Source organism: Diplotaxodon limnothrissa, linkage group LG23 (genome assembly GCF_057381915.1).
Source record: "Diplotaxodon limnothrissa isolate DT_005_m linkage group LG23, D_limnothrissa_male_GT1.1, whole genome shotgun sequence".
Lineage (NCBI taxonomy): Eukaryota > Metazoa > Chordata > Actinopteri > Cichliformes > Cichlidae > Diplotaxodon > Diplotaxodon limnothrissa.
In genome coordinates, this window is record NC_140617.1 from 19,480,110 (window position 1) to 19,498,410 (window position 18,301).

The 18,301-nt window shown below is 45.6% G+C and overlaps 12 non-coding genes across 12 annotated transcripts; 5 read left to right on the top strand and 7 right to left on the bottom strand.

Moving 5' to 3' along the window:
• Window positions 1–4,078: 4,078 nt before the first annotated feature.
• On the bottom strand, window positions 4,079–4,150 carry trnaw-cca (transfer RNA tryptophan (anticodon CCA)). Its single transcript has one exon. It is a non-coding gene; the product is annotated as a tRNA-Trp (tRNA).
• Window positions 4,151–4,909: 759 nt separating this feature from the next.
• On the top strand, window positions 4,910–4,992 carry trnas-cga (transfer RNA serine (anticodon CGA)). The gene has a single exon. It is a non-coding gene; the product is annotated as a tRNA-Ser (tRNA).
• Window positions 4,993–7,287: 2,295 nt separating this feature from the next.
• trnaw-cca (transfer RNA tryptophan (anticodon CCA)) lies at window positions 7,288–7,359 on the bottom strand. Its single transcript has one exon. It is a non-coding gene; the product is annotated as a tRNA-Trp (tRNA).
• Window positions 7,360–8,118: 759 nt separating this feature from the next.
• Window positions 8,119–8,201, top strand: trnas-uga (transfer RNA serine (anticodon UGA)). The gene has a single exon. It is a non-coding gene; the product is annotated as a tRNA-Ser (tRNA).
• A 2,295-nt stretch (window positions 8,202–10,496) lies between these two features.
• trnaw-cca (transfer RNA tryptophan (anticodon CCA)) lies at window positions 10,497–10,568 on the bottom strand. The gene has a single exon. It is a non-coding gene; the product is annotated as a tRNA-Trp (tRNA).
• Window positions 10,569–11,327: 759 nt separating this feature from the next.
• trnas-uga (transfer RNA serine (anticodon UGA)) lies at window positions 11,328–11,410 on the top strand. The gene has a single exon. It is a non-coding gene; the product is annotated as a tRNA-Ser (tRNA).
• A 918-nt stretch (window positions 11,411–12,328) lies between these two features.
• On the bottom strand, window positions 12,329–12,400 carry trnam-cau (transfer RNA methionine (anticodon CAU)). Its single transcript has one exon. It is a non-coding gene; the product is annotated as a tRNA-Met (tRNA).
• Window positions 12,401–13,705: 1,305 nt separating this feature from the next.
• Window positions 13,706–13,777, bottom strand: trnaw-cca (transfer RNA tryptophan (anticodon CCA)). The gene has a single exon. It is a non-coding gene; the product is annotated as a tRNA-Trp (tRNA).
• A 759-nt stretch (window positions 13,778–14,536) lies between these two features.
• On the top strand, window positions 14,537–14,619 carry trnas-uga (transfer RNA serine (anticodon UGA)). The gene has a single exon. It is a non-coding gene; the product is annotated as a tRNA-Ser (tRNA).
• A 918-nt stretch (window positions 14,620–15,537) lies between these two features.
• Window positions 15,538–15,609, bottom strand: trnam-cau (transfer RNA methionine (anticodon CAU)). Its single transcript has one exon. It is a non-coding gene; the product is annotated as a tRNA-Met (tRNA).
• Window positions 15,610–16,914: 1,305 nt separating this feature from the next.
• On the bottom strand, window positions 16,915–16,986 carry trnaw-cca (transfer RNA tryptophan (anticodon CCA)). The gene has a single exon. It is a non-coding gene; the product is annotated as a tRNA-Trp (tRNA).
• A 759-nt stretch (window positions 16,987–17,745) lies between these two features.
• trnas-uga (transfer RNA serine (anticodon UGA)) lies at window positions 17,746–17,828 on the top strand. The gene has a single exon. It is a non-coding gene; the product is annotated as a tRNA-Ser (tRNA).
• Window positions 17,829–18,301: the final 473 nt, after the last annotated feature.

Here is an 18,301-nt window from a genome sequence, read left to right on the forward strand (position 1 = left end):
TCTGGTAGTTCCTCTCCTGCTTAGTGCTGAAGTCCACTATCAGCTCCTTTGTCTTACTGACGTTTAGAAGGAGGTTGTTCCTCTGGCACCAGTTCTCCAGATTCCTAATCTCCTTCAGGTAGGCCGTCTCGTTGTTATCAGAGATCAGGCCCACCACGACGGTGTCGTCAGCAAACTTGATGATGGTGGTGGAGCTGGTAGTGGCCACACAGTCATATGTGTACAAAGAGTACAGCAGGGGGCTCAGAACACACCCCTGGGGGGCTCCAGTGCTGAGAGTGGTGGAGGCTGAGACATGTCCGCCCATCCTTACTGCCTGTGGTCTGCCAGTTAGGAAGTTGGAGATCCACTGACACATAGATGAGCTGAGTCCCAGATGCTCCAGCTTGGTGGTGAGTGTGGAGGGAATTATGGTGTTAAATGCAGAGCTGTAGTCTATGAAGAGCATTTTAACATAATTCCCCCTTCTAGTGTCCAAGTGAGTGAGTGATGTGTGGAGGAGATGAGAGATGGCATCGTCTGTGGAACGATTTGGACGGTAAGCGAACTGTAGTGGGTCCAGTGTGTCTGGTAGTGAAGAAATGATGAAGTCTCTGACCAGGCGTTCAAAGCACTTCATCACTACTGAGGTGAGGGCTACAGGGCGATAGTCATTGAGAGAAGCAGGGTGGGGTTTCTTCGGGACAGGAACAATGATGGACTCTTTGAAGCATGTGGGGATCACCGACTGAGATAAACAGAGACACTTTATGAGGTTTACATCTTGTAATACTTTGTGTACAGGAAATACAGGCGACCAATAAAGCCAGTTGAACAAAAAATCTGTTTATTCTTCTTTCAACATGTTGAGGTGATGGGTCAAAAGAAATGATTGTGACATATGGTGTCTCTGACTGCGCTTCCATCTTGTATGTCCGTGCGAGGGTCAGGATGTTCATGGTTTGGATCACTGCTGATGTTTGGTTCAGAAGGACAGTGTTCTCCTCTAATTGTGGCAATGTTATGAAGAATCACACATGCCACAATAATGTCACATGCCCTTTCTGGGGTGACCCTGAGTCTTTGCAGGCACTGGAACCGGGCCTTAAGCATTCCGATAGTCATTTCAATTCTGGCTCTTGTCCTGCAATTAGCCAGATTATATCGCTGCTGTGGGCCCGGTTCAGGGTCAGGGTAAGGGGTAAGCAAATAGGGTAAACATGGATACCCCCTATCACCAAGCAAGTAGCCAGTGAACTCTCCTAAGACAGAAGGATACACTTCAGTTCAAATGTCCCTGTAGCAATTGGTATTTATATATTTTAAAGTATTCTCAACTCACCATGTCCAAATTTTGTGCTCAGTGTACATTCACGGAATATTTGTGAGTCATGGACAGAGCCTGGCCACTTGGCTTCCACATTTGTGATAATGTTGGCAGCATCATATATGATCTTCACAGTGCAGAGAACACAAATTAGCATCCATTACTAATAATGAAATAATTTGTTAGTTTGACATGCTACAGGGAACTATGTACCTGTACATTAATGCTGTGGAAAGACTTCCTGTTCACATAGTCTCCTTCATTTACTGAAGGAGCAATGATTGGAATGTGAGTGCCATCTGTACAGCCAATCACGCCTGGGAACAGTGAAAATAAATGTAAAATTTAAGTAGTAGTTCAAATATCACCACATCATGAATTAAGTTTTGTTCATCCTGATACCTGCAATTTTGTGGCATCCCTCTTTGATGAATCTTGTGGGTCTATGACCGGGGAACACCACAAACGAGTGCAGGAGACGTTTCAGTGCAACTGTAACATTCCTGACTGCCCGACAGATGGTAGCCTTGGAAACGTGCTCAGCGTCACCAATATTGTACAGAAAGCTCGCGTTTGCAAAGAAACGGAGTGCGGTACCAAGAATATGTACAGAACTGAGAGGATGTCCGCGATGTGTCACATGCGTAATATATGGCCTGAGGATGTTATCCAAATAACTTAGAGATTGTGCTGAGAAACGGTAACGTTCGCACAGAAAATCATCAGGAAATGATAAGATGTCCAAACGCGCTCTGATCACTCTCTCCCGGCGGTGAGCTCTGCGGAGAATTTGGGCTTCACGATCTACTGGCTCTTCAAGGAAGTGGCACGCCATGTCCGACACTTCCTACTGTCAGGTTTCCGACAAAGAGGCGGGGACAGTCAGGGTTAGTTGTAGTAAACCTGCTAGGGGGCAGGTTAGCTTCACGGAGTGTGTCGTCATAGTGACTCACTGAGGCTTCATCTGAACTCGCTTTGTGAAACCGAAAACCCAGAGTTTTCGTTAACTCAGGGTATACTTACTCAGTTTTTCCACTAAACTGGCTTCCTGAAATAGGGCCCTGGTCACTGGTCTCCCGGCAAACAGAGCCAGCCATTTGGGTACACCCAAAGCAACACAGTGGTCCAACCGTTTACCGTCACCTCCATTGTTGATCTTGTGTTGCAAACAGGTGATGTCACGCTGTTGAGGTAACAAAGTGAATGGGCATTGAAGAAGATGTGGCGAACAGGTTATATTAACTAGGATTTGCTTCTTAGTGAGGCAACTTCTGGGTTTAGTCTGTTTTGTCCAATTTTTGGAAGGTGAATGGCTTCTTCCTGGAAACCTATCCCAGACTTGTAAGCAAGCCTTTCGGAGCACAGTTGTTTAGTACGTCCTGAAAACAGACGAGCCTAGCAGAGGATGGTTTCGATCCATCGCCCCTGGGTTATGGGCCCAGCACGCTCCCGCTGCGCCACTCTGCTCCACACGTACCACAAGACTAGCGCTGCTTAAAAGTGGGCCTTCAATAACATCTTGCATGAACAAACTGTGGGAATTCTGAAGGTGGACGGTACCCGTTTGAACACTGACTTTTATAAATCTTTGTCACCTCAGCGTTCAATGCTTCAAAGCTTCTTGGACTGCTTGTCAGGTCTCGTGTGCGGCCCAACAGATTTTAAGCTAGGGTCAGCCAACCATTTCCTCGTTAGCTGCTAACTCGAATCACTGAGCTTATTGTGTGAGCCACTGAGTCGCATAGTCACGTAAACGCTTAGACGTGAAAACACTGACACTTGGTGTTGCGTATGTTTACTTCCTAAATAAACCCATGAACTCTCTTCAATGAACCTTATTTTACCTTTAGTTAACTAAAATCGTCATTCTGTTACACGAACACACTCTGCTGATGCACTTCGATGCTCTTAATACTTCCCGCTGATTGTCAATGGTAGTTCTTATCGGTAGAGATGTAATACCGTCTGTAATCACAAGCACCGACATTAGACACGAAATCTGAATGTATCCAACACAGCGGACACAGTGACATTGTCCACAGTGAAAAACTATCCTGGATATGATGAGCTTGCTTCAGAATGCCAAGCCCAGCTCTGAAGCTGCTTTTAGATTTCATTATCATTCAAAACTGTTTGTTTGCTCGGAATGAAAAACTTATACTTGATATTTGAATGTTTTTTTCTTTACAATAATTTTGTGAGTTTCTCTTTGGTGCAGTCTTTACTTCTTTCAACTATGTGTTTACATGTATCTCATGGCATGGTTCTCTGTATACCTGCAGCATGCGAGTGTTTTGTTTGCCATTTTTATTCAGTTCCATTTACAGAAGCCCTCTAATTCAGCTACTATTCACACCTATCCAATGTATTCACACCTGGTGCTTTCAGAAAACAATGGAACGTCCAGCTACCCGGGCCCCCTCCCCAGACGGTCAACACTTGCGGCTCCCCCATCACCTCTACCACTCAGTAAAGCTCACAAATTTCTCCATGTGCTTTCACACCTCTTTCCATACTTGAAAGGGATGTAAACAGACTCTCTAAGACACAGGACCCATGCAAAGCAGCTGGGCCAAATTCGGTGCCTCCATCCACCCTGAGGCACTGTGCTGATCAGTTGTCTACAGTGTTCACTGACACCATCAACAACTCACTGGAGACACGTCATGAGTCATGGACCTGAATTTCTGGACAGACGGACGAGTATGCCACAAGCAACTAAAAACCTCCTATTGGAAGGGAATCACAGGCTGCAGTCCCCTCACTCTCGGCTGACCTTGACGTGATTTGAACACGCAACCTTCTGATCTGGAGTCAGATGCGCTACCATTGCGCCACAAGGTCCCACAAACCTGCCCCTCTGCTCAAAACTTCTGAAAATCTCTGAGAAGCCAGACCATCTTTCCACACAAGCAATTTTTCTGCAACTGGAGGTTGTTCAACTTGTGAATGCAAAGAGGTTGTGCCAAAGACGCATGTCATTTCAGACCATGCATGTCAACATGCACACGTAGAATCTCTCTTTATACTTGAAAGGTTCTCCTCTTTGAGAAAAGAATACAAATCGAGGTTTGAAGTGCGCTTGCAGTAGTCAATCAAAGGCCTAATATAGTGTCTGTCATTCAGTGCTCACGCTCTGATGAGCTTTGCAAGCCAGCTAGACAAATTCTTAACAATGCATATTTGTTACTGATGCTTGTCAGAGAAAGACAAAGTCCTTGGACAGTGTCTAAAAATAAAAGACCTTCCTCTCACACACACCTAAAAAGTGATTGCTCAGAAGGGAGTGCTTTTGTACGTGATGATCTCCTGTCTCAAACACAAGCTGCTCTGGAGAGGCTCCTTGTGCCGTCTGCACCAAAATGCTATTCATGGGGGTAGGAGACCAGTGCTGTCAGCCTTGAATGAAATCTTACCTGACTAAACGACCTTACACTTCACACACAATGGTCTCTTCAACGACTGTTAATGGTATTTACCAGAGAAGTGACTTCTGACTAGGGAGTGTTCTGGCATGTGATGATCTCCAAAAGAACCAGCGCTGTTGGAGCAGGGAGCAGGCATCTCTCACCACAGGCCAAAAGGTGCAGGTGAAGTGGAGGAGCTGTGATGGCCGAGAGGTTAAGGCGTTGGATTCGAAATCCAATGGGGGGTTCCCCGCGCAGGTTCAAACCCTGCTCACAGCGAAAATGCGTTACGGGTGCTTCTTTTTCTGCTAAGATAAGGTTGCAATTAGTCGGAGGGGCTCATATACAAAAGTTGCAACGGTGCCCAGGAGCATTGAGTGATTGACAGTTCTCCAATCACCGGTTCACACCACTGTACTTACATACTAATCATTCATGTACAAAATGTGCTTGTCTCCAAGGAGAGTCCCTCTTCTTCTCTCCAGGCTTTATAAACAAAAACGGTGGGAGATGTCGATCAGTGGCATGTGCACAGACTTTGAGTCACATATTAATTCAAACAGGCTGCAGTCCTGTCACTCTTGGTTGACCTTGATGTGATTTGAACACGCAAGCTTCTGATCTGGAGTCAGATGCGCTACCATTGCCCCACAAGGTCCCACAAACCTGCCCCTCTGCCCAAAACTTCTGAAAATCTCTGCAAAGCCAATCCATCTTCTTTCCACACAAGACATCAAAATTGTTGCAGGGGGCTACTTGTTATCACTGCTATAGAAAGGCTAGAATGACAAATCTTAATCCTTTCTGGCTACGTTTGGTTTTCAGTTAGGCGGCAGTACCTGGTCACTGGTCTCCCGGCAAACAGAGCCAGCCATTTGGGTACACCCAAAGCAACACAGTGGTCCAACCGTTTACCGTCACTTTAGCAGCAGGTACACCGTTGCCTCCATTGTTGTTCTTGTGTTGCAAACAGGTGATGTCACGCTGTTGAGGTAACAAAGTGAATGGGCTTTGAAGAAGATGTGGCGAACAGGTTATATTCACTAGGATTTGCTTCTTAGTTAGGCAACTTCTGGGTTTAGTCTGTTTTGTCCAATTTTTGGAAGGTGAATGGCTTCTTCCTGGAAACCTATCCCAGACTTGTAAGCAAGCCTTTCGGAGGACAGTTGTTTAGTACGTCCTGAAAACAGACGAGCCTAGCAGAGGATGGTTTCGATCCATCGACCCCTGGGTTATGGGCCCAGCACGCTTCCGCTGCGCCACTCTGCTCCACACGTACCACAAGACTAGCGCTGCTTAAAAGTGGGCCTTCAATAACATCTTGCATGAACAAACTGTGGGAATTCTGAAGGTGGACGGTACCCGTTTGAACACTGACTTTTATAAATCTTTGTCACCTCAGCGTTCAATGCTTCAAAGCTTCTTGGACTGCTTGTCAGGTCTCGTGTGCGGCCCAACAGATTTTAAGCTAGGGTCAGCCAACCATTTCCTCGTTAGCTGCTAACTCGAATCACTGAGCTTATTGTGTGAGCCACTGAGTCGCATAGTCACGTAAACGCTTAGACGTGAAAACACTGACACTTGGTGTTGCGTATGTTTACTTCCTAAATAAACCCATGAACTCTCTTCAATGAACCTTATTTTACCTTTAGTTAACTAAAATCGACGTTCTGTTACACGAACACACTCTGCTGATGCACTTCGATGCTCTTAATACTTCCCGCTGATTGTCAATGGTAGTTCTTATCGGTAGAGATGTAATACCGTCTGTAATCACAAGCACCGACATTAGACACGAAATCTGAATGTATCCAACACAGCGGACACAGTGACATTGTCCACAGTGAAAAACTATCCTGGATATGATGAGCTTGCTTCAGAATGCCAAGCCCAGCTCTGAAGCTGCTTTTAGATTTCATTATCATTCAAAACTGTTTGTTTGCTCGGAATGAAAAACTTATACTTGATATTTGAATGTTTTTTTCTTTACAATAATTTTGTGAGTTTCTCTTTGGTGCAGTCTTTACTTCTTTCAACTATGTGTTTACATGTATCTCATGGCATGGTTCTCTGTATACCTGCAGCATGCGAGTGTTTTGTTTGCCATTTTTATTCAGTTCCATTTACAGAAGCCCTCTAATTCAGCTGCTATTCACACCTATCCAATGTATTCACACCTGGTGCTTTCAGAAAACAATGGAACGTCCAGCTACCCGGGCCCCCTCCCCAGACGGTCAACACTTGCGGCTCCCCCATCACCTCTACCACTCAGTAAAGCTCACAAATTTCTCCATGTGCCTTCACACCTCTTTCCATACTTGAAAGGGATGTAAACAGACTCTCTAAGACACAGGACCCATGCAAAGCAGCTGGGCCAAATTCGGTGCCTCCATCCACCCTGAGGCACTGTGCTGATCAGTTGTCTACAGTGTTCACTGACACCATCAACAACTCACTGGAGACACGTCATGAGTCATGGACCTGAATTTCTGGACAGACGGACGAGTATGCCACAAGCAACTAAAAACCTCCTATTGGAAGGGAATCACAGGCTGCAGTCCCCTCACTCTCGGCTGACCTTGACGTGATTTGAACACGCAACCTTCTGATCTGGAGTCAGATGCGCTACCATTGCGCCACAAGGTCCCACAAACCTGCCCCTCTGCTTAAAACTTCTGAAAATCTCTGAGAAGCCAGACCATCTTTCCACACAAGCAATTTTTCTGCAACTGGAGGTTGTTCAACTTGTGAATGCAAAGAGGTTGTGCCAAAGACGCATGTCATTTCAGACCATGCATGTCAACATGCACACGTAGAATCTCTCTTTATACTTGAAAGGTTCTCCTCTTTGAGAAAAGAATACAAATCGAGGTTTGAAGTGCGCTTGCAGTAGTCAATCAAAGGCCTAATATAGTGTCTGTCATTCAGTGCTCACGCTCTGATGAGCTTTGCAAGCCAGCTAGACAAATTCTTAACAATGCATATTTGTTACTGATGCTTGTCAGAGAAAGACAAAGTCCTTGGACAGTGTCTAAAAATAAAAGACCTTCCTCTCACACACACCTAAAAAGTGATTGCTCAGAAGGGAGTGCTTTTGTACGTGATGATCTCCTGTCTCAAACACAAGCTGCTCTGGAGAGGCTCCTTGTGCCAGCTGCACCAAAATGCTATTCATGGGGGTAGGAGACCAGTGCTGTCAGCCTTGAATGAAATCTTACCTGACTAAACGACCTTACACTTCACACACAATGGTCTCTTCAACGACTGTTAATGGTATTTACCAGAGAAGTGACTTCTGACTAGGGAGTGTTCTGGCATGTGATGATCTCCAAAAGAACCAGCGCTGTTGGAGCAGGGAGCAGGCATCTCTCACCACAGGCCAAAAGGTGCAGGTGAAGTGGAGGAGCTGTGATGGCCGAGAGGTTAAGGCGTTGGATTTGAAATCCAATGGGGGGTTCCCCGCGCAGGTTCAAACCCTGCTCACAGCGAAAATGCGTTACGGGTGCTTCTTTTTCTGCTAAGATAAGGTTGCAATTAGTCGGAGGGGCTCATATACAAAAGTTGCAACGGTGCCCAGGAGCATTGAGTGATTGACAGTTCTCCAATCACCGGTTCACACCACTGTACTTACATACTAATCATTCATGTACAAAATGTGCTTGTCTCCAAGGAGAGTCCCTCTTCTTCTCTCCAGGCTTTATAAACAAAAACGGTGGGAGATGTCGATCAGTGGCATGTGCACAGACTTTGAGTCACATATTAATTCAAACAGGCTGCAGTCCTGTCACTCTTGGTTGACCTTGATGTGATTTGAACACGCAAGCTTCTGATCTGGAGTCAGATGCGCTACCATTGCCCCACAAGGTCCCACAAACCTGCCCCTCTGCCCAAAACTTCTGAAAATCTCTGCAAAGCCAATCCATCTTCTTTCCACACAAGACATCAAAATTGTTGCAGGGGGCTACTTGTTATCACTGCTATAGAAAGGCTAGAATGACAAATCTTAATCCTTTCTGGCTACGTTTGGTTTTCAGTTAGGCGGCAGTACCTGGTCACTGGTCTCCCGGCAAACAGAGCCAGCCATTTGGGTACACCCAAAGCAACACAGTGGTCCAACCGTTTACCGTCACTTTAGCAGCAGGTACACCGTTGCCTCCATTGTTGTTCTTGTGTTGCAAACAGGTGATGTCACGCTGTTGAGGTAACAAAGTGAATGGGCTTTGAAGAAGATGTGGCGAACAGGTTATATTCACTAGGATTTGCTTCTTAGTTAGGCAACTTCTGGGTTTAGTCTGTTTTGTCCAATTTTTGGAAGGTGAATGGCTTCTTCCTGGAAACCTATCCCAGACTTGTAAGCAAGCCTTTCGGAGGACAGTTGTTTAGTACGTCCTGAAAACAGACGAGCCTAGCAGAGGATGGTTTCGATCCATCGACCCCTGGGTTATGGGCCCAGCACGCTTCCGCTGCGCCACTCTGCTCCACACATACCACAAGACTAGCGCTGCTTAAAAGTGGGCCTTCAATAACATCTTGCATGAACAAACTGTGGGAATTCTGAAGGTGGACGGTACCCGTTTGAACACTGACTTTTATAAATCTTTGTCACCTCAGCGTTCAATGCTTCAAAGCTTCTTGGACTGCTTGTCAGGTCTCGTGTGCGGCCCAACAGATTTTAAGCTAGGGTCAGCCAACCATTTCCTCGTTAGCTGCTAACTCGAATCACTGAGCTTATTGTGTGAGCCACTGAGTCGCATAGTCACGTAAACGCTTAGACGTGAAAACACTGACACTTGGTGTTGCGTATGTTTACTTCCTAAATAAACCCATGAACTCTCTTCAATGAACCTTATTTTACCTTTAGTTAACTAAAATCGACGTTCTGTTACACGAACACACTCTGCTGATGCACTTCGATGCTCTTAATACTTCCCGCTGATTGTCAATGGTAGTTCTTATCGGTAGAGATGTAATACCGTCTGTAATCACAAGCACCGACATTAGACACGAAATCTGAATGTATCCAACACAGCGGACACAGTGACATTGTCCACAGTGAAAAACTATCCTGGATATGATGAGCTTGCTTCAGAATGCCAAGCCCAGCTCTGAAGCTGCTTTTAGATTTCATTATCATTCAAAACTGTTTGTTTGCTCGGAATGAAAAACTTATACTTGATATTTGAATGTTTTTTTCTTTACAATAATTTTGTGAGTTTCTCTTTGGTGCAGTCTTTACTTCTTTCAACTATGTGTTTACATGTATCTCATGGCATGGTTCTCTGTATACCTGCAGCATGCGAGTGTTTTGTTTGCCATTTTTATTCAGTTCCATTTACAGAAGCCCTCTAATTCAGCTGCTATTCACACCTATCCAATGTATTCACACCTGGTGCTTTCAGAAAACAATGGAACGTCCAGCTACCCGGGCCCCCTCCCCAGACGGTCAACACTTGCGGCTCCCCCATCACCTCTACCACTCAGTAAAGCTCACAAATTTCTCCATGTGCCTTCACACCTCTTTCCATACTTGAAAGGGATGTAAACAGACTCTCTAAGACACAGGACCCATGCAAAGCAGCTGGGCCAAATTCGGTGCCTCCATCCACCCTGAGGCACTGTGCTGATCAGTTGTCTACAGTGTTCACTGACACCATCAACAACTCACTGGAGACACGTCATGAGTCATGGACCTGAATTTCTGGACAGACGGACGAGTATGCCACAAGCAACTAAAAACCTCCTATTGGAAGGGAATCACAGGCTGCAGTCCCCTCACTCTCGGCTGACCTTGACGTGATTTGAACACGCAACCTTCTGATCTGGAGTCAGATGCGCTACCATTGCGCCACAAGGTCCCACAAACCTGCCCCTCTGCTCAAAACTTCTGAAAATCTCTGAGAAGCCAGACCATCTTTCCACACAAGCAATTTTTCTGCAACTGGAGGTTGTTCAACTTGTGAATGCAAAGAGGTTGTGCCAAAGACGCATGTCATTTCAGACCATGCATGTCAACATGCACACGTAGAATCTCTCTTTATACTTGAAAGGTTCTCCTCTTTGAGAAAAGAATACAAATCGAGGTTTGAAGTGCGCTTGCAGTAGTCAATCAAAGGCCTAATATAGTGTCTGTCATTCAGTGCTCACGCTCTGATGAGCTTTGCAAGCCAGCTAGACAAATTCTTAACAATGCATATTTGTTACTGATGCTTGTCAGAGAAAGACAAAGTCCTTGGACAGTGTCTAAAAATAAAAGACCTTCCTCTCACACACACCTAAAAAGTGATTGCTCAGAAGGGAGTGCTTTTGTACGTGATGATCTCCTGTCTCAAACACAAGCTGCTCTGGAGAGGCTCCTTGTGCCAGCTGCACCAAAATGCTATTCATGGGGGTAGGAGACCAGTGCTGTCAGCCTTGAATGAAATCTTACCTGACTAAACGACCTTACACTTCACACACAATGGTCTCTTCAACGACTGTTAATGGTATTTACCAGAGAAGTGACTTCTGACTAGGGAGTGTTCTGGCATGTGATGATCTCCAAAAGAACCAGCGCTGTTGGAGCAGGGAGCAGGCATCTCTCACCACAGGCCAAAAGGTGCAGGTGAAGTGGAGGAGCTGTGATGGCCGAGAGGTTAAGGCGTTGGATTTGAAATCCAATGGGGGGTTCCCCGCGCAGGTTCAAACCCTGCTCACAGCGAAAATGCGTTACGGGTGCTTCTTTTTCTGCTAAGATAAGGTTGCAATTAGTCGGAGGGGCTCATATACAAAAGTTGCAACGGTGCCCAGGAGCATTGAGTGATTGACAGTTCTCCAATCACCGGTTCACACCACTGTACTTACATACTAATCATTCATGTACAAAATGTGCTTGTCTCCAAGGAGAGTCCCTCTTCTTCTCTCCAGGCTTTATAAACAAAAACGGTGGGAGATGTCGATCAGTGGCATGTGCACAGACTTTGAGTCACATATTAATTCAAACAGGCTGCAGTCCTGTCACTCTTGGTTGACCTTGATGTGATTTGAACACGCAAGCTTCTGATCTGGAGTCAGATGCGCTACCATTGCCCCACAAGGTCCCACAAACCTGCCCCTCTGCCCAAAACTTCTGAAAATCTCTGCAAAGCCAATCCATCTTCTTTCCACACAAGACATCAAAATTGTTGCAGGGGGCTACTTGTTATCACTGCTATAGAAAGGCTAGAATGACAAATCTTAATCCTTTCTGGCTACGTTTGGTTTTCAGTTAGGCGGCAGTACCTGGTCACTGGTCTCCCGGCAAACACAGCCAGCCATTTGGGTACACCCAAAGCAACACGGTGGTCCAACCGTTTACCGTCACTTTAGCAGCAGGTACACCGTTGCCTCCATTGTTGTTCTTGTGTTGCAAACAGGTGATGTCACGCTGTTGAGGTAACAAAGTGAATGGGCTTTGAAGAAGATGTGGCGAACAGGTTATATTCACTAGGATTTGCTTCTTAGTTAGGCAACTTCTGGGTTTAGTCTGTTTTGTCCAATTTTTGGAAGGTGAATGGCTTCTTCCTGGAAACCTATCCCAGACTTGTAAGCAAGCCTTTCGGAGCACAGTTGTTTAGTACGTCCTGAAAACAGACGAGCCTAGCAGAGGATGGTTTCGATCCATCGACCTCTGGGTTATGGGCCCAGCACGCTTCCGCTGCGCCACTCTGCTCCACACGTACCACAAGACTAGCGCTGCTTAAAAGTGGGCCTTCAATAACATCTTGCATGAACAAACTGTGGGAATTCTGAAGGTGGACGGTACCCGTTTGAACACTGACTTTTATAAATCTTTGTCACCTCAGCGTTCAATGCTTCAAAGCTTCTTGGACTGCTTGTCAGGTCTCGTGTGCGGCCCAACAGATTTTAAGCTAGGGTCAGCCAACCATTTCCTCGTTAGCTGCTAACTCGAATCACTGAGCTTATTGTGTGAGCCACTGAGTCGCATAGTCACGTAAACGCTTAGACGTGAAAACACTGACACTTGGTGTTGCGTATGTTTACTTCCTAAATAAACCCATGAACTCTCTTCAATGAACCTTATTTTACCTTTAGTTAACTAAAATCGACGTTCTGTTACACGAACACACTCTGCTGATGCACTTCGATGCTCTTAATACTTCCCGCTGATTGTCAATGGTAGTTCTTATCGGTAGAGATGTAATACCGTCTGTAATCACAAGCACCGACATTAGACACGAAATCTGAATGTATCCAACACAGCGGACACAGTGACATTGTCCACAGTGAAAAACTATCCTGGATATGATGAGCTTGCTTCAGAATGCCAAGCCCAGCTCTGAAGCTGCTTTTAGATTTCATTATCATTCAAAACTGTTTGTTTGCTCGGAATGAAAAACTTATACTTGATATTTGAATGTTTTTTTCTTTACAATAATTTTGTGAGTTTCTCTTTGGTGCAGTCTTTACTTCTTTCAACTATGTGTTTACATGTATCTCATGGCATGGTTCTCTGTATACCTGCAGCATGCGAGTGTTTTGTTTGCCATTTTTATTCAGTTCCATTTACAGAAGCCCTCTAATTCAGCTGCTATTCACACCTATCCAATGTATTCACACCTGGTGCTTTCAGAAAACAATGGAACGTCCAGCTACCCGGGCCCCCTCCCCAGACGGTCAACACTTGCGGCTCCCCCATCACCTCTACCACTCAGTAAAGCTCACAAATTTCTCCATGTGCCTTCACACCTCTTTCCATACTTGAAAGGGATGTAAACAGACTCTCTAAGACACAGGACCCATGCAAAGCAGCTGGGCCAAATTCGGTGCCTCCATCCACCCTGAGGCACTGTGCTGATCAGTTGTCTACAGTGTTCACTGACACCATCAACAACTCACTGGAGACACGTCATGAGTCATGGACCTGAATTTCTGGACAGACGGACGAGTATGCCACAAGCAACTAAAAACCTCCTATTGGAAGGGAATCACAGGCTGCAGTCCCCTCACTCTCGGCTGACCTTGACGTGATTTGAACACGCAACCTTCTGATCTGGAGTCAGATGCGCTACCATTGCGCCACAAGGTCCCACAAACCTGCCCCTCTGCTCAAAACTTCTGAAAATCTCTGAGAAGCCAGACCATCTTTCCACACAAGCAATTTTTCTGCAACTGGAGGTTGTTCAACTTGTGAATGCAAAGAGGTTGTGCCAAAGACGCATGTCATTTCAGACCATGCATGTCAACATGCACACGTAGAATCTCTCTTTATACTTGAAAGGTTCTCCTCTTTGAGAAAAGAATACAAATCGAGGTTTGAAGTGCGCTTGCAGTAGTCAATCAAAGGCCTAATATAGTGTCTGTCATTCAGTGCTCACGCTCTGATGAGCTTTGCAAGCCAGCTAGACAAATTCTTAACAATGCATATTTGTTACTGATGCTTGTCAGAGAAAGACAAAGTCCTTGGACAGTGTCTAAAAATAAAAGACCTTCCTCTCACACACACCTAAAAAGTGATTGCTCAGAAGGGAGTGCTTTTGTACGTGATGATCTCCTGTCTCAAACACAAGCTGCTCTGGAGAGGCTCCTTGTGCCGTCTGCACCAAAATGCTATTCATGGGGGTAGGAGACCAGTGCTGTCAGCCTTGAATGAAATCTTACCTGACTAAACGACCTTACACTTCACACACAATGGTCTCTTCAACGACTGTTAATGGTATTTACCAGAGAAGTGACTTCTGACTAGGGAGTGTTCTGGCATGTGATGATCTCCAAAAGAACCAGCGCTGTTGGAGCAGGGAGCAGGCATCTCTCACCACAGGCCAAAAGGTGCAGGTGAAGTGGAGGAGCTGTGATGGCCGAGAGGTTAAGGCGTTGGATTTGAAATCCAATGGGGGGTTCCCCGCGCAGGTTCAAACCCTGCTCACAGCGAAAATGCGTTACGGGTGCTTCTTTTTCTGCTAAGATAAGGTTGCAATTAGTCGGAGGGGCTCATATACAAAAGTTGCAACGGTACCCAGGAGCATTGAGTGATTGACAGTTCTCCAATCACCGGTTCACACCACTGTACTTACATACTAATCATTCATGTACAAAATGTGCTTGTCTCCAAGGAGAGTCCCTCTTCTTCTCTCCAGGCTTTATAAACAAAAACGGTGGGAGATGTCGATCAGTGGCATGTGCACAGACTTTGAGTCACATATTAATTCAAACAGGCTGCAGTCCTGTCACTCTTGGTTGACCTTGATGTGATTTGAACACGCAAGCTTCTGATCTGGAGTCAGATGCGCTACCATTGCCCCACAAGGTCCCACAAACCTGCCCCTCTGCCCAAAACTTCTGAAAATCTCTGCAAAGCCAATCCATCTTCTTTCCACACAAGACATCAAAATTGTTGCAGGGGGCTACTTGTTATCACTGCTATAGAAAGGCTAGAATGACAAATCTTAATCCTTTCTGGCTACGTTTGGTTTTCAGTTAGGCGGCAGTACCTGGTCACTGGTCTCCCGGCAAACACAGCCAGCCATTTGGGTACACCCAAAGCAACACAGTGGTCCAACCGTTTACCGTCACTTTAGCAGCAGGTACACCGTTGCCTCCATTGTTGTTCTTGTGTTGCAAACAGGTGATGTCACGCTGTTGAGGTAACAAAGTGAATGGGCTTTGAAGAAGATGTGGCGAACAGGTTATATTCACTAGGATTTGCTTCTTAGTTAGGCAACTTCTGGGTTTAGTCTGTTTTGTCCAATTTTTGGAAGGTGAATGGCTTCTTCCTGGAAACCTATCCCAGACTTGTAAGCAAGCCTTTCGGAGCACAGTTGTTTAGTACGTCCTGAAAACAGACGAGCCTAGCAGAGGATGGTTTCGATCCATCGACCTCTGGGTTATGGGCCCAGCACGCTTCCGCTGCGCCACTCTGCTCCACACGTACCACAAGACTAGCGCTGCTTAAAAGTGGGCCTTCAATAACATCTTGCATGAACAAACTGTGGGAATTCTGAAGGTGGACGGTACCCGTTTGAACACTGACTTTTATAAATCTTTGTCACCTCAGCGTTCAATGCTTCAAAGCTTCTTGGACTGCTTGTCAGGTCTCGTGTGCGGCCCAACAGATTTTAAGCTAGGGTCAGCCAACCATTTCCTCGTTAGCTGCTAACTCGAATCACTGAGCTTATTGTGTGAGCCACTGAGTCGCATAGTCACGTAAACGCTTAGACGTGAAAACACTGACACTTGGTGTTGCGTATGTTTACTTCCTAAATAAACCCATGAACTCTCTTCAATGAACCTTATTTTACCTTTAGTTAACTAAAATCGTCGTTCTGTTACACGAACACACTCTGCTGATGCACTTCGATGCTCTTAATACTTCCCGCTGATTGTCAATGGTAGTTCTTATCGGTAGAGATGTAATACCGTCTGTAATCACAAGCACCGACATTAGACACGAAATCTGAATGTATCCAACACAGCGGACACAGTGACATTGTCCACAGTGAAAAACTATCCTGGATATGATGAGCTTGCTTCAGAATGCCAAGCCCAGCTCTGAAGCTGCTTTTAGATTTCATTATCATTCAAAACTGTTTGTTTGCTCGGAATGAAAAACTTATACTTGATATTTGAATGTTTTTTTCTTTACAATAATTTTGTGAGTTTCTCTTTGGTGCAGTCTTTACTTCTTTCAACTATGTGTTTACATGTATCTCATGGCATGGTTCTCTGTATACCTGCAGCATGCGAGTGTTTTGTTTGCCATTTTTATTCAGTTCCATTTACAGAAGCCCTCTAATTCAGCTGCTATTCACACCTATCCAATGTATTCACACCTGGTGCTTTCAGAAAACAATGGAACGTCCAGCTACCCGGGCCCCCTCCCCAGACGGTCAACACTTGCGGCTCCCCCATCACCTCTACCACTCAGTAAAGCTCACAAATTTCTCCATGTGCCTTCACACCTCTTTCCATACTTGAAAGGGATGTAAACAGACTCTCTAAGACACAGGACCCATGCAAAGCAGCTGGGCCAAATTCGGTGCCTCCATCCACCCTGAGGCACTGTGCTGATCAGTTGTCTACAGTGTTCACTGACACCATCAACAACTCACTGGAGACACGTCATGAGTCATGGACCTGAATTTCTGGACAGACGGACGAGTATGCCACAAGCAACTAAAAACCTCCTATTGGAAGGGAATCACAGGCTGCAGTCCCCTCACTCTCGGCTGACCTTGACGTGATTTGAACACGCAACCTTCTGATCTGGAGTCAGATGCGCTACCATTGCGCCACAAGGTCCCACAAACCTGCCCCTCTGCTCAAAACTTCTGAAAATCTCTGAGAAGCCAGACCATCTTTCCACACAAGCAATTTTTCTGCAACTGGAGGTTGTTCAACTTGTGAATGCAAAGAGGTTGTGCCAAAGACGCATGTCATTTCAGACCATGCATGTCAACATGCACACGTAGAATCTCTCTTTATACTTGAAAGGTTCTCCTCTTTGAGAAAAGAATACAAATCGAGGTTTGAAGTGCGCTTGCAGTAGTCAATCAAAGGCCTAATATAGTGTCTGTCATTCAGTGCTCACGCTCTGATGAGCTTTGCAAGCCAGCTAGACAAATTCTTAACAACGCATATTTGTTACTGATGCTTGTCAGAGAAAGACAAAGTCCTTGGACAGTGTCTAAAAATAAAAGACCTTCCTCTCACACACACCTAAAAAGTGATTGCTCAGAAGGGAGTGCTTTTGTACGTGATGATCTCCTGTCTCAAACACAAGCTGCTCTGGAGAGGCTCCTTGTGCCGTCTGCACCAAAATGCTATTCATGGGGGTAGGAGACCAGTGCTGTCAGCCTTGAATGAAATCTTACCTGACTAAACGACCTTACACTTCACACACAATGGTCTCTTCAACGACTGTTAATGGTATTTACCAGAGAAGTGACTTCTGACTAGGGAGTGTTCTGGCATGTGATGATCTCCAAAAGAACCAGCGCTGTTGGAGCAGGGAGCAGGCATCTCTCACCACAGGCCAAAAGGTGCAGGTGAAGTGGAGGAGCTGTGATGGCCGAGAGGTTAAGGCGTTGGATTTGAAATCCAATGGGGGGTTCCCCGCGCAGGTTCAAACCCTGCTCACAGCGAAAATGCGTTACGGGTGCTTCTTTTTCTGCTAAGATAAGGTTGCAATTAGTCGGAGGGGCTCATATACAAAAGTTGCAACGGTACCCAGGAGCATTGAGTGATTGACAGTTCTCCAATCACCGGTTCACACCACTGTACTTACATACTAATCATTCATGTACAAAATGTGCTTGTCTCCAAGGAGAGTCCCTCTTCTTCTCTCCAGGCTTTATAAACAAAAACGGTGGGAGATGTCGATCAGTGGCATGTGCACAGACTTTGAGTCACATATTAATTCAAACAGGCTGCAGTCCTGTCACTCTTGGTTGACCTTGATGTGATTTGAACACGCAAGCTTCTGATCTGGAGTCAGATGCGCTACCATTGCCCCACAAGGTCCCACAAACCTGCCCCTCTGCCCAAAACTTCTGAAAATCTCTGCAAAGCCAATCCATCTTCTTTCCACACAAGACATCAAAATTGTTGCAGGGGG